The 12,797-nt window shown below is 34.9% G+C and overlaps 1 protein-coding gene across 5 annotated transcripts in view; it reads left to right on the forward strand.

The window, feature by feature from the left end:
* Positions 1–12,797, forward strand: part of SAMSN1 (SAM domain, SH3 domain and nuclear localization signals 1) — a 138,070-nt gene that overhangs the window by 96,711 nt on the left and 28,562 nt on the right. The window lies entirely within an intron of this gene.

Here is a 12,797-nt window from a genome sequence, read left to right on the forward strand (position 1 = left end):
GGAATCTACTTCGGATTCTGTGTCTCCCTCTCTCTCTGCCCCTCCCCCGTTCATGCTCTGTCTTTCTCTTTCTCTCAAAAATAAGTAAACATTAAATAGTCATACAGACTTGGTTTTGAGGTTTTGAGGTTCTATTTTTATATTTCCTTACCAGGGGACATTGCACATTTTATTAAACCCCTTTTGAGTCTCGGTGTGCTTATCTGGAGAAGTGTATATTAAAGCATGTCACATCTGATTGATGTGAGGATTTAATTAATTACCATATGTAAATTTTCTAGCACATAGTACATGTTTCATTAATAACCTCACCTTCTGTTCTGTTTTCTCAGTGCTTGTTCCAACCTCCATTGTTTCTCTTAACTATTATTAAGAGTTTATTCCACTATGCTCTCCCAACCATAGTCACCATCAAGAACAGGGGATGTTTATTATGCATATTTGCATCCCTGGAGTTTTTGTTGGGGAACGAGGAGGACTAAGTCTGTCTGACTTTCAGACTCATGTGCTTCCTATTACACTTGGGCTATGGCCAAGAACACTTATCATATAGAACATAACTGTGATGTCTCAATGTGTGTACAATGAGTGTGGAATGACTAATGGATAATATTAGTCACCTAAAGAAGGATTCTACCCCAGGACATAGTTTACAAATGGGTCATTGAGAAAGATCTGGGTAACACCCACATAAAGCGAAGTAACCATTGTTGGAATCAGAATGTAATGAAACAAAACGATAATCAAACATTGTGATTTAACATGTCTGAAAAGAAAAGCATTAGCAAAGGGGCTTGCTTTGCTGGAAGACTAGAAAGGAGTGGGACAGTAGAAATGTGCCACTGTGTCTGCAGAACAACATCCATCAGCCGAAGCAAATGTTCCATTTGGCTCAGCAGACTTGCTCACTTAGGTAAGAGATGCAATTCAGGCCATGTAGCTTCGTGCGTGCCTCTAGCCCTTTATGCCGCCGAGTTACTGTGGCTTTTACTACACAGATGAAACAAACTGTGAGCAGTGATCTTGTGTCTCATACAGTGTTTCCTCCAGGGGAGAACATTCTTTGCTAAGTCAACAAGAATATGCATTTTTCCTGACAGTTGAATTTCTCATACCTCATCAATACTTGGTATTGCTATTTTTGCTACCTTTTTAGTTTAGCTTATGAGTCAGTCCCTCAGAGATTGTTTATTTCAGAAAGCTTGAAAAATAAAGTTTCTCTACTTGATAAAGTGAGGGTCTGACATTAGACATGGAGACCTGGCCAAGGAACTGGTTTCCTAGCATGGATGAGCCTGAGTTACCACTTTTTCTCTACATACATACAGTGAAGACAACTCAATATAAATAATGACGTTTCCTTTCTATACTTTCCTTAAATTTAATACTTTAAATTCCTGAGATAAGATTTAAAGCAGGTTTACCTTGCAGTAAATTCTATTTTATAGTATATATAGTGACATGGCATTAATCTAGATATTTTTTCTAGAAGTTTTTTTCTGAATATTTCATATGGTTACAGTTGTGCAGCATTGATTTTTTTAATAAGGAAAAGTAATAAAATGAATAATTAAATATATAAATTTTATACTGCTTATGGGTATGTATTCCTTATATTGCTAGTTATTATATATAGGCATCATCTTTTCTCAGGCCATCTGTGTTTCAAGTTACTTTAAGATTGTAAATATCTCACTATAATTATTTATCAATTTTAAAGCAGCCATTACCTATATAAAACAAATAATTACAGCAAATTTGTAATTTTGGAAAGAAAATTCTTTCCAAGGTAAATGTTCTACCGTTGTCAGACATGATATTGTAAGCTTTAGTATTATCATAAACCGAGTTCATTTCTACCACAACTATTACATTCAACATCACTATCGACCCCTCAATACACTGAAATCTTTATATAGCCAAACCCAAATTTGCTGAAAAGAGAATATAATTGATAATAAGGAAGTTATAGAACTCTAACATCTCTTCCAAATATCCTAGCATGAACTTACTACTGTTTTTTTCCCACCCATTCTTTCCCTGTTTGGGATTACATACTGTATATTTGCCCCACATAAACATGTCTGTTCTTACTAAGGAAAAAACGTTTAAATTCCTAACCATAGTGGCAGCGGGTGCTGCCTGAGATGGGAATGTTTATAAGCTTTATGATATTAACTGCAGCACTCAACCTCAGGTGGCATAAAGCATGCAAAAAAGAACTTTCTGTCAGTTTTATTATTTCTAAAAAGGTTCCCCTTGAAGCAGAAGAGTGACCTTGCTCTGCTGAGCTGACATATGCCATTGGATTAATGGTCGAGCTCTGCTGGAGGGAAGCTCACGGAAACATTACAACTCCAGAAGCTGGGCCGGCGGTGACCATTAATCAGGGGGACCAAAATCATGCATCAAACACACTCATTTAAAAGTAGTAAAAATGACTTAAAAAAAAACTTTTTGAGAATTAGCTTATTGTTTGTCATTACTTGTGTTCAAGGAGATCACTGCATGACTAAAATATCCCTTGAGGAGACCTTTAGAAAGGTTATTATGTACCCAGAGGCCACGTGAATGCAGAGGACATTGAAGACGAATGAGAGTAACAGGTTTTGTTCCAGAAAATTTGACGGGGAAGTTTATAATGGATTCTGTTTTCCTGACTTAATTTGCATTCCTTTATTTAACCATTATTTCCAAACAATGAGTATTTGCTTCTTCGTGATGATTTTATTTTTTAAACTGGAGTAACTGAATTTAGTGGTATAAACATTTGATTGGTAAATATGGTAGGAAATTGTTCAGGAACCTAAAGTTTAATCAAAATTTAACTGTTAAGTCTGTTAAAAAGTATCATAATAGACTTAAAAGTATATTCTTTCACCATGCTAATGAAGCACTTTCAAGACTTTTTTCCTCTCTCTGATTATCGAAAAGAAAAAAAAAATAAGTCTAAGATTCAGAAAGAGAACGCTCAGTTTAAGTAAGTTACTCTTATTCTTTTTTAAATCCCTTTGATAAAAATGAAGACATAATTTCTTTTATATTTTTAATAGTTTGTCTTTTAGATTAACGAAACTATGCAAAATGCATATGATATAATTTCATTAAAAGCTAAAATAGAAGGGGCACCTGGGTGGCAGAGTCGGTTAAATGGCCCACTCTTGGTTTCAGCTCAGGTCATGGTCTCACAGTTCGTGAATTCAAGCTCTGTGTGGGGCTCTGCACTGACAGTGTGGAGCCTGCTTGGGATTTTCTCTCCCTCTCTGCAAGCCCCTACTCTCTCTCTCTCTCAAAATAAATAAATAAACTTTAAAAAAAAAAGGTAGAATAGAAGAATCAGGTATTTTTTAAGAAAACCAGAATTTTGATACTTAAGATTATGGTCAATTTAGGAAGGCCTGTTATGATTAGTACTTGAGAATTATTCTTCTCCTAAATAACTGTTGCCTTCTTTCACCATCATATTCATATTCACTATTATCTTCTCTTGTTAACCAGATCCTACACAGGAAGATTATTTATACAGTTATTTATATATTTTTTGCACAGGTATTTATTTGTTTTTGGAGTTTATTTATAGGATGAAAATGGCTGATAATTATGTGCAAACAGTTAAAATATTTAATAGTTGGTTGTAAGTAGAAAAAATCTAATATTCATACAATAGAAAACAAATTATAAATTTATGGAAAGATAATACATATTTTTATAACTGGAAATGTAAATCATCTATCTTTGTTACCACCTTCTCACTTTCAAGGTACTTAGAAAACAAAATTAGTAATAAGAAATGCTCAGGAAAGTTACTGAGAGTAAGGATGGTAAATACATCAAATTTGTTATTACCTATAATTCCTATCCCTCTCCCCACTGTCTTCCCTAAAACACATAGTATCTTCTGTAACCATTGTTGACACAGTTAATCCTTATCTCTTTAACTCTAAGCCTGAACATGGCTTCAGAACTCCTCTCACTCATCTCAACACAGCTTTTTGTGAAGCTTTAAACAAACTATCTGTGCTGGTGCAAGAATTGAAAACTTATTGCCAATTTTGGTTTTGAGAGAAAGTCCTTCCAGACAACGGAAAAATCCCAGTGAAATATTCTTGTACCGAATACACACTTATAATGACCAAAATTACTATGTTCACTAGAAACAACCCTTGAAGAGTTCAGGAAATAATTATATTAGACACATTTTTGTTATCCACTACTCCATTCAATATATAGTGTGTGGCCCATCACCTTTTTGTTTCTTTGTCATCATTTTAGCAATCACCATCTTTGGATTTGGAGATTTTTAAAGAGTCCCTCAGTCAGCAACCACATAATCTCTCAGGGTAAATAATTTTTGAGGCAAATTCAAATTGTGTTGATTTCAGCTAATTTAAAAATTTCTCATTTTAATTTGCCTTTCTTTAGACTGACTATAAATAACATAGGTATAGACATATGTATACAAAATGCCTTTCATGCACTAAGTGGTGCCAATTAGTATTCGTTAGTGAATGAATATAAGTTTCCAGGTTGACATCTATTATACATTATTAAGTTCATTTATTTTGTGAATAAATATAATCTGCTTTAAGGAACTGCTTCTATATTTGTATACCATTCGTTTGAATATGATTCTATTTAACTCTTACAGATTGAAGTTATTTGGTTGATGGCACCAATAGAGTGTAAATTCCTCCAGGATAGATTCTTATTCCTGCAGACAGCCTGACCCCAACTATAAAGTTTAGCCATAGAAGCCACTTAATTTATTTGTGTTGAACTGCATAATATATTTATGTTGAATTACAGTCTTTAATTAAACATCAGCAAATCATCTTCTGTGACTATGACATGACCAGCTTATAATTTGCTTTTGTGTTAACCATGAAATATATGGTTTTGAGGCATTTACCCTGAAGAGGAATGTAGGATGTTATCTGCTGTGGCTTTCCCACACCTCTCGGCAGTAGGACTTTTCTGCAGAGGTATTATATAGCACTTAAGAGCCATAGCAGAGCAGGAACAACCACTGCGTGCTAAACTGAGGAGGCACTGGCATGTGATCTCATAGGCAAGATGGGCCTGGGTCCTGCCCTTGAAGAATGGACTGGATCAGAGTGGGAGGAAAAAGAAAAGAGGAAGAACATTCCTTGGAAAAACACCAAACAAAAACCAGCATAAGCAACAGCTTAGAAGCAAAAGTGAACGTGTCCACAGTGACCAGCAAGAACTGTCCGAAGTTCTGCCGAATAAGACTGACTACCATTACCTGATACCATGGGGAACCATGGATGTGCATCATGCTGAGTTTGAGCTTTATTTTATCGCCTAAGGAAGAGCTACTTAAACTCTATGAGACTCACTTTTCCTCACCTGTAAACTGGAGACATCTATACTGAGCTCAGAGGGTGATTGTGTTTATTTAATGAGATAACTGTCGATAAATCTCTCAGCATGGAGCAAATTCTCAGTAACCATCATAACAATATGGAGTAAGCTTTACACTTTGAGAGGAACCAAATGATAAGAACTGGTATTTTTGGAAAATTAGTTCAATGGTGTGGTGTTAGAGGATTGGAAAAGCGAGAGTTTGGGGACTAAGAAGCTGAATGTTAGTGGGTTGGCTCAGGAATGAGGCTATCAGCACATATTTGACCAGCAGTAATGAAAATAAATGCCTAAAACAGAGATTTCAAGAAAGAATTGACCAGATGTGGAGGCTGAAAGACTGCGTGTGTGGTATATTGGCCATTATATGGCCAAAGTTCCCAAAGTGAGCAAATATAGGTTTCCAAGAGCGCAGGGAGATGGCTCAGAAGGCAAAATCAAAGCAGATCCTCAGGGGCAACTGGATACAAGCAGAAAGAGCCCTTGGTTGGTACATCTGCCTTCCAGCACGAAGGCAGGCAGAGAAGCCACTGCGGCCTAGAACAGCTATGAATGTGGGTTCCCTGGAGAAATTCTTGAAGATTTCAAGGAAGCAGTGGTATAATGAAACAATTCCAGGAGGATCAAGAGGGACCGTTTAGTGTATTTGTTAATGGGTTTAGTAGTTGGAGAAAGAGAGAATGAAGGAATAGACAGTGTACTATATATAACAATAGTCTAGGAGTGAGCGAGCCAAGCAGAAGCTGTACAATAGGGAAAACAAGAAGCTGATCAGTTCAGGGTAGTCTGATTATGGTCACATTTTAAAAAGTTTTTCATCTCCTTTTTATTCCACAGGATTTTGTAAGAACTGGTGATATCAGGTGACTGAACTTTTGCCACATTATGCTTTTTACCTGAAAAAAGATATTTAAGACCTATCGATGTTATTTATTTTAAAAACTCTTTTCAACTAAAATAGACTATCTTAATTTCCATTCAGTTCTTACAACTGCAGCATGACTTACAATCTGTGGATGTAATGTAAATCATAACATACAGTAATAAATCATGCAGAGGTACAATTGACAATTTTAAATATCTGAGTCTTTTTTACTCACAAAACTTGTTTTTTTACATTAAATAGGCTGATATGAATAACCATTTTACAGGTAATGGGTCATTCTGCATTGATTTTTTTTTAATTCTAGTTTCTTTCATTTGGGTAATTTTCTTTAAGGCAGTTTCAATTTGCAGAAAACATCTCTAGTGCACATCGACTTTTGAAAGTAAAGCTTCACATGGAAATTTTGACACAACTTTAAAACACTAAAGTGGAGTCAGAATCTGCATTTCCTTTAGATATTTTGCAGTTGACAGAAAAGACACTGAACCAGAAAGATCAAGTAAACTAACTTTTGTTCCAAGAGCCCAGATCTACATTAATAATATTTAGAGCATTGATATATGTTTGAACATTGGGTGGCCTTTACTCAAGGTTAAAATGTTAGTGTTGAAGGTTATGTTTCACAGCTCAGGCAGTCTTTTAGTTTGCAGCCCCCTGACACTCCACACAACCATCTTCCATTGGCACCACATGATAGTGTAATTATTTAACACTGAAGCAATCCTAACAGGTTATTCTGAGTTAAATTTGTTTCGCACTCCTCAAAAGATCTCAGCACCTTCATTAAGTTAGGACAATCAAATCCTCGAATGCCTTTGGATAAAGGCTGAAAGCTTATTGAGATTTAGCATAGTATTATTGGAAAATATTCACACAAGTGCATGCTGAAACAATTCTGATCTTCAAGAGCATATTACTAACCATTGCTTTATGTGCAGTATTTAGAAGATGTGAGAACGCATTGGCAGAGTGTGTGTAATTTTTAATTTGCCAGTACATTTCAAAATACTGCGGATGTCTGAGTCAGATATGCAAATTTTTTCTTTGAAATAGACTGTGAAACTTTTCCACCCGTTCCTTACCCAAACGGCTGGAGATAAGATTTTACTTAAATACCCCGAAAGTTGATGGCTGGTTAAGAAATGAAAATAAGGGTCAAGTTCTCTTGGCCTTGGCCAAAAAGTTGATTCACATTTCCAAAAAGAGACCCCCCCCCCCCCCGCCGCCGCCAGTTGTCCTTCATGTTGATAAATTTAGGCTCGCCATTGTTCTAAGAATTCTATTTAGTTCCATTTGCTCTATCAAGCTAACTTTCCAAATTTCCACCCTGTTTAGATAGCAAGTTCCTTTGAAAATGGAAGACAATATCAAAACTTTAGAATGGAATGTCATAGTTGAGAGCACATCAGTGTGAAGAATTGAAAAAGAAGGAACTTATTTTTGCAAGTTCTTGTTCCCATAAGTTTCCTCACTGAGAAGGATTAGATCATTTCCAAGAACCCTGTCATCTGTATATCATGTAATGACATTCTGTAATGATTAGAATTGTTAAACAAAACTAGAGAAAAATTTTGACTAAAAAAAAAATGAATCCTCTTAAGTTCTTTTATATTATTCATTGCATGTGTAGGTACACACACACACGTTCAAACACACCAAATGACACTTGCTCAGCCCTTTTAGGTGGAAACCAAGTAGACTAAGTGGAAGAAAGTAATCTGCTTCATGTAATTGCAGATAGTATTCAAAAGTCAATCTAATAACGTGCATCAATGTCAGAAAGTTGGTTGTTCTAAAATAAACTTGGAAAGCAGAACTTTATTTTCTCCTTAAATATGTCTATACTTCCAAACAACTATGAGCTAAGAAATATTGATGATATTTTTACAAATTGTTTCCTTAGAAACTTATGTGACCATCAACTTTTTTTAAAAGACTATTTTGTAGAGTAATTTTAGATTTTCAGCAAAATTGAGAGGGAAGTACAGTTTCCCATGAACCTTTCTGCCCCCACACGTGATTAACTCTTTGTAAATTATTTTTTAGATATTTTATAGGTGCATCTCTCTCTCTCTTTTTCTTTTAGCCTAACATTTTCCTAGGGAAAGCTTCAAGAATATGTAAAAAGAGGTTACTACAATCTACCTCATGTATCTATCACCTGGTTAATCATTAAATAATGACCAGTCATATTTTTTCTTTATTCTCATACACTTTATTCTCATATTCTCATAAATTTCATATTCTCACTAGGTTACCTTGAATTACAACTAAAATTAACAGTATTTTCTCAATATCATCAAATAGCTAGTTATTTAAAAAATGTCCTCAGTTTTTTCCTGGCTGTTTTTGTTATAGTGGTTTATTTAATCTATATCTAAACAAGATCCATGGGCTATATTTGATCATACAATTCTTAGAGGTTATTAATCTATGTGTTCCTTCTTTCTATCGATTAGTTGAAGAAACCAGGCTATTTGTCCTGTAGATTTTCTCATTGTCTAGATTTTTCTGATTCACTGCATCTTTTTGATGTCATTTAAGATGCTCCCTTGTCTCTGTATTTTATGTAATCTGGTAGTTACATACAGAAGTTTGGTGTGATTGCTTTTGTTAATTTATTTACTAGGTTCTTCACTAGTGGGATTAGGTGCTACTATTATGAAACACATACTCTGGTTCTTTCTTTTTGAAATTCTAGGAGCTATTGAGTATTATCGCTGGGATCCATTATTTCCTCAGGGGTTTCAGTAATTCCATAATTTCACCATTCTTAATTGATTAGCTAGAATACACACACACAAAGATAAATTTTTTTTCATAAACTATTTACTCTGAAATATATTTCACACATGAAAAGCAGATTAAATATTTAAGTATTTCCCTTTATTTGCCAGTTTTCATAATATAACTGTAATGTTTCCAAATGTGGCCACTGTTTTTTTTTTTCTTTTGGTATCATTATGAACTCATGAACTTTGATATATTTCAATATTCACTTATTATTCCCATTGATACGAAAATTATCCCATCTTTGGATGCAATCTATCGCAGTGAGAATATTTTCAGAATGGCCCCTGTGTTGTTTTGACTTAGCCATAGTAGGCTTTGAAAGCTTATTGTTTTATGCTATGACCACTATGAGAATTTTGACTGAGAATCTTAATTGCAAATGTCATTAACATCATTACTTATTTTCATTGTCCCTCAACATATGTATTTATATATACTGATAGTATTAATAACAATATGATTACTGAAAATGGGTTAACATTTAATTTGTCATTGTTTTCTTTTCTTTGGACAGTCAAATTACTGTTCTTAAAAATCACTTAAAAGAATTCTTCTCTCTAAGCCACCAATTCAACATACAATTAGGTTCATTTGTTTCATTTTTATTTGAAATTTTTAAGGATTGCTTTTCTTTTTTATTTATCTTTTTAAAGTTTACTTATTTTGTGAGAGAGAGAGAGAGAGAGAGAGAGAGAGAGAGGGAGCATGAGCGTGAGCAGAAGGGCAGAGAGAGAAGGAGAGAGAGAATCCTAAGCAGTTTCCACATTGTTAGCGGGGAGCCCATTCGTGACATCATGACCTGAGCCAAAATCGAGTCAGATGGTCAAAGGACTGAGTCACCCAGGCAATATTTTGTTTTTGTTTTTGCTTTTATGTTTATTCACTTATTTTTGAAAGAGAGAGATAAAGAGAGAGAGAGAGAGAGAGAGAGAGAACACAAGTAGGGGAGGGGCAGAGAGAGAGAGGGAGACAGAATCCCAAGCAGGCTCCATACCGCCAATGCAGAGCATGATGAGGGGCTTGAACTCATAGGAACTATGAGATCACGACCTGACCTAAAATCAAGAGTCTGACACTTAACTGACTGAGTCACCCAGGTGCCCCCTTACCTCAGGATTGTTTTTATTTTATTTTATTTACTTCTGCTAAAAATATGTAAAAGTTACATAGTTTTAAAGTCAAATCTACAAAACAAGGTATATTCATTTTGCCCCATTTCTCTAAGAAAGAAAATATGTATTTGCCTGTATTAAAACTTAAGCATATATTTAAATCCTTAGATAAGTGGCAGCCTGCTATGTACATTTTTCTCTACATACATTTGGCTTTTTTCACTTACACTATATCCTGGAGATCATTCCATAGTAGTATAAAGAGATACATTTTAACTTTCTACAGTTGTATTGTTTTATTGTTTGGATTTACCATAAATCATTCAACCTATCTTGACGAAGATTAGGGTTTACAGCTTTTTTATAATATAGAAATTTTACAATGAATGTGGATGTGTAAATCAGTTTATAGCTAAGAGTATCTCTGGTATACTCTGGTATATGGAATTCCTGGGTCAAAGGGCAAATATATATGTCATTTTGTTAGTTTTGCCAAATTACCCTCCATAAATGTTGTGCCATTTTACAAATGCATATCTAATTGCAGAAGGAAAAATTGCATAAATAGAGAAAGAGTGGAATTAAAACTAAATATTATCTAATGTCAACAGAAACAAAGACTTATCTGAAACATGAATTGCAGTTTTATTTAAGTTACTGTTCCCATTGATAGCTATTCGTTTATATAACGGCTCTGTCTTGATGGGAGCTTCTGTCACAAGATAATATTTGCTAAAGCTAATCCATTATGATTATAATGCAAAATTAAATTATAAATATATAATTATTTATTGTTATTTTATATTTTATAAATATATAAATAATTATAAATAAATATATTATTATATTATATATTATTTATATAAATTAATAAATTTGTTCGTTGTGCATACCTCATAGTAGGCATTAGCCCTTTCATCATAAGCCGTAACCTATACATTATGAAACCACCTCAGAAAGTCACTAACTTTTAGACTAGAGAATAATGAAATTTTTAAAACAGCATTTTAAATGCTTTGATTCGCTTCTTAACGGTGTCTTATCATGGATTGATATTATACTCCTCTGGCTTAAAGCTGTCGAGTGATTCACAATGAGATGACTGACAAAACCCAAAGTAATAGTCTAGAGACTTCTTAAGCCACTACTTCTAAATCTGCTTCTCTTTATTGATATAATGAGGGGAGAATTAATTTTAAAAGGTGGTGACTATTGATTACTTAATGGCAGAAGATAGTGTTGAGAAATGCTGAAGTGAGCCTATTCTGTGCCCTCCTGGGCAACAGGACCCATTATCCAGTGGTGGAAATCATGCTGTAACCCTCATTAATATTTAATAGGCAGGACACAGGCTGGATGCAGGCTACAAAATTGCCCCAGGCATAGGCTCCAATAGGCCATCAGAATGTTTCAAGTATATAAGAGTAACAGATTTCCCTGTGTTCAGATTGTTTATAAGCAGGACAACAATACATTCAACTCCCTTTCGTGATCTCTGGGCGGTGATAGCCTCATGGAAATGCCTACTAGGCAGGTTGAAGTGATTAATGCTCGGGAAGTCATTCTAGGTTAGTCAGCCCTGCATGAGAAGACTTCGTATTTTCCAGTGTGGTTCTCAGTCTCAGCCCTTGTCTTTCTCTCTTCTCTCCACAAGCCGAAGGGCTGGTTCAGCAGGGGTGGCGAGTCAGCAAAAGGCGTTAATTGTGTCTAACACAGCCAGCATCCTCCGAGCGGTATTATGTATCACACTGTCTATCAAGCTAACCCCTTGTCACACGTCAGGATCTTTTTATTTTCAGCTCATTTAAAAGGGAAACAGGGAGTTTCAAAGATAGCTGGTGGGGAAACATAAGTCTAAGAGTGCGTGGACGAAGGAAGAGCCTTTGAAACTGACTTGAACTAATCTGGGCTGTGACTTCTGAAAAGACAATACAAGGTTTTATCAATTACAGACACCCATTGTTAACTTTTCAAATCACCAGGTTGTTTTGCAATACCACCAGCTTGTTTTGAAAATATCATAAGATTGGAATGAAGTTAAGTTCTCTGTATAGAACATATTCTGAGGATTTATGGATACATAAAGGGCATAATATCAGATAGCCACCATTCCAAACAATGGATAAAAGTAAACAGGCAGTAAAGACACATCAGTGTTTTGACTCAATGACCCTAAAGATTGTTGAACATGTATTTAGGATAATAATTTACTTTGTAACATATCAGGGATTATTTATAATTACCTGCCTAGAATGAGTTACATACATGAGAATAAAAATTTAGTTTTGTAGACAAAAAGTATCCAAGGGAACAAGTCTTCCATTAACATGTTGAGCTTTTTGTCAAAACCAGTGAATGAAATTTCCCCAGAGGCCTCATTTTATTCCATGTTAAATGTGGACAAAGTCTGTTTTACTCCCAGCCTTAGACTGTGTACGCCTAAACGCTGCTCTCAATTTATGAACAGGTCTCTGTGTATGCCTTCTCTTTCTGACACCAAGTGGAGAGTCTCAAATTATCAAGTTATCAGTGATAAATGTATTTGTGTTCAGTTTTGGCTTTTTGACAAATATGATCTTTATGAGGCATATTGATGGATCTACTTAGATGTCTGTGTTTGT

This window comes from Panthera pardus, unplaced genomic scaffold, assembly GCF_024362965.1.
Source record: "Panthera pardus isolate Hobbes unplaced genomic scaffold, ASM2436296v1 HiC_scaffold_16, whole genome shotgun sequence".
In the NCBI taxonomy this organism is placed as follows: domain Eukaryota; kingdom Metazoa; phylum Chordata; class Mammalia; order Carnivora; family Felidae; genus Panthera; species Panthera pardus.